We start from the raw sequence: 2,667 nt of genomic DNA on the forward strand, positions 1-2,667 counted from the left end.
GGTCATCTTGTCTCTTCTCGAGGTGTTTGTATTGATCCAGAGAGAACCCAGGCAATCAGGGAGTTTCCTCCTCCTAAGGATGCCAAGGGGATTGCCCGTTTTGTGGGAATGATAAATTTTTATCGTCGTTTCATCCCCAATGTTGCTGAAGTGGCGGCCCCTCTGAACTCTCTTAGGAAAAAGGGTGCCAAGTTTGAGTGGGGTGAAGCGCAACAGACTGCTTTTGAGCAGCTGAAAGAGGCAGTGATGCAGCCTCCAGTCTTGGCTATGCCTGATTTCAGTCGTAAGTTCGTCTTGCAAACTGATGCTTCCTCCTTAGCCGTTGCTGCTGTTTTATCGCAAGAAGTAGATGGTATCCGGCAGCCCATAGCTTATGCTTCACGCACGTTAACCCCTTGTGAGAAGAAGAGTTGTTCTGTTTATGAGCTGGAATGTTTGGCTGTCGTGTTTGGAATTAATAAGTTCAGGCGTTACCTAGAACATAAAGAATTTTTGTTGGAAAACCGACAACCAGGCACTTTCTTGGCTCCTTGCCCACCCCCGTCAGCTTCGGGAAGATTGGTCGCTGGGTAGTCCAAATTTCTGCCCTTAAGTTCACAGTGCAGCACGTGCGAGGCACCCAGAATATCATAGCGGGACACTCTGTCACGCATGTATCACTTACCCAACGACCACCAGGAATTTATCAGAGCCGCCATGTTGTGGCGTGCTCCTTAGACTTTCCTCTGGCATTTTCGGACATTTGTTCCACACCAACTTAAGGATCCCGAGCTGACTGCTATCATCAATGAGCTTAAAAACGGAGGTGCCCACCCTCCTTATTTTCTGTACCGAGGTGCTCTATGCTGCCGTGACAAGCAGCGGAGAAAACCTAAGTTAGTGCTGCCAAGCTTTCTTGTACCGATGGTCTTTCAGTATTTTCATTCTTCTCCTGTGGGCGGACATTCTAGGAATTCATAAGACCATCGCGAAGATTAGGGATCAGTTCATCTGGAAAGGTATGGATCGGGATATTGCAGCTCGAGTACGTTCTTGTGAACTGTGCTCGCTAAGCAAACCCGCTCAAAATACCAAGTTGGGTCTTTTGTCATCTGAGGTGGCTGGAAAAACCTTTGGAGAAGGTTTTCATTGACTATGTTGGGCCTCTCCCGCGTAGCAAGTCTGGAAATAAGTTCCTACTTGTTTGTGTGGATGCCTTCTCCAAGTTTGTTTGGTTGTTCCCATTGCGGAGTGCTACCGCGCAGCTCACGGTGCAAGCACTTCGTAACCATTTTTTTCAACACTTTGGAATCCCCGCCACCACTTAGTTTCCGATAATGGTTCACAGTTTGTCTCCAATATCTTTAAAAGAATGTGCTTTGGGCACGTAATCCGCCATGTGACTACTTCCCCTTTCTATCCTCAGCCTTCTCCACGCCGAACGGTTTAATCGCAATCTTCGATCTGCTCTCATTGCCTTTCATGCGGAAAATCAGACCACCTGGGATCAACAAACTACCTTGGATCCAATTTGCCTTTAATACGGCCCAGCATGAAAGTCACATGGCGGTACCTTTTCGAGTTATTATTTGGCTTTCCGCCAAAACAACCCTTTGGCGAACCTTTGGAAAATTTAGCGATCTTCTGCCACCTCCTGGTACTCCCAATGTGAAAGCCACTTGGGAGGCAGCCAGGCGGAATCTCATTCGGGCTAGGGAGTTAGTAAGGAGGAAGTACAACCGAGGTCGTATTGACAATCCCTTCCAGGTGGGGGATCTAGTTTACTGCAAGGCTCACCCAGTCAGTTCGGCTGTGGATAAAAGAGCTGCTAAACTTTGCTACAGGTGGACTGGTCCCCACCGCATCTTGAAGTTTCTGACTCCGGTGACTGCCCGACTGGGAGATCCTCCAGTCCGGGAAGATTTTCAGGAAGGCGCACATATCCCATCTGAAGCCTTGCCGGAGTCATCCGTGATTTCTCTTTAGTCTGTGCGGGAGGGTTTTAGGTCCAGAGGCCTGATCACCTCTGCTCTTTCTTCCTGATCAAGGTTCCTGTTTTCTTCTTTGTACCCAAGCAACTCTTGGAGGGATTTCTTGCCTCCAACTGGATTTTTCTTGGTTTTTCCCTTCTGCAGACTTCAGGGTTTCCGGTTTATTATTCTTCAACCATTGGGGGGGAGAGGCATTTCGTTTGGTTCTTCATTTTGAAGAAATTAACAGAGGGGGAGTTCCTCCTTTTGGGGGGGGGAGTCTGAGCCGGTTCAATACCTATATCTCCCCGGCTCATGTGGTGTTTTATATAGTGTATGTGTGTGTGGTTTATTGGCTGCAGAGGCCAACTGACCATTTGAAGGCGTTTGGCCTTTCCGGTAGAGTGGCGTCAAGACTCTGAGCCGTGGTGTACTAGTTAGGAGTAGCTCCAGTTTAATATTTTGTTTATTAAGTGTTTGTTAGTTTTGCTGAGCTGTTCTCCTTCTGACATGTGCGGCTAAGTTTACGGCCCCTCACTGATGAGGTCCAGGAGATGAGTTGATTTTCTGCTGTCATCTCTCCATCATGCGTGGTCGCAGAGAACCTTCGCTTTTGCGCTCTGCTGAAGGACGGCCACCATGATGGACATTTCTACTAGTCAACATCTGTGATACCCTGCTCATATTCTTTATTTATTTGTTATTGTTATTGTTGCCA

This window comes from Homalodisca vitripennis, chromosome 6 (assembly GCF_021130785.1).
Source record: "Homalodisca vitripennis isolate AUS2020 chromosome 6, UT_GWSS_2.1, whole genome shotgun sequence".
NCBI lineage: Eukaryota > Metazoa > Arthropoda > Insecta > Hemiptera > Cicadellidae > Homalodisca > Homalodisca vitripennis.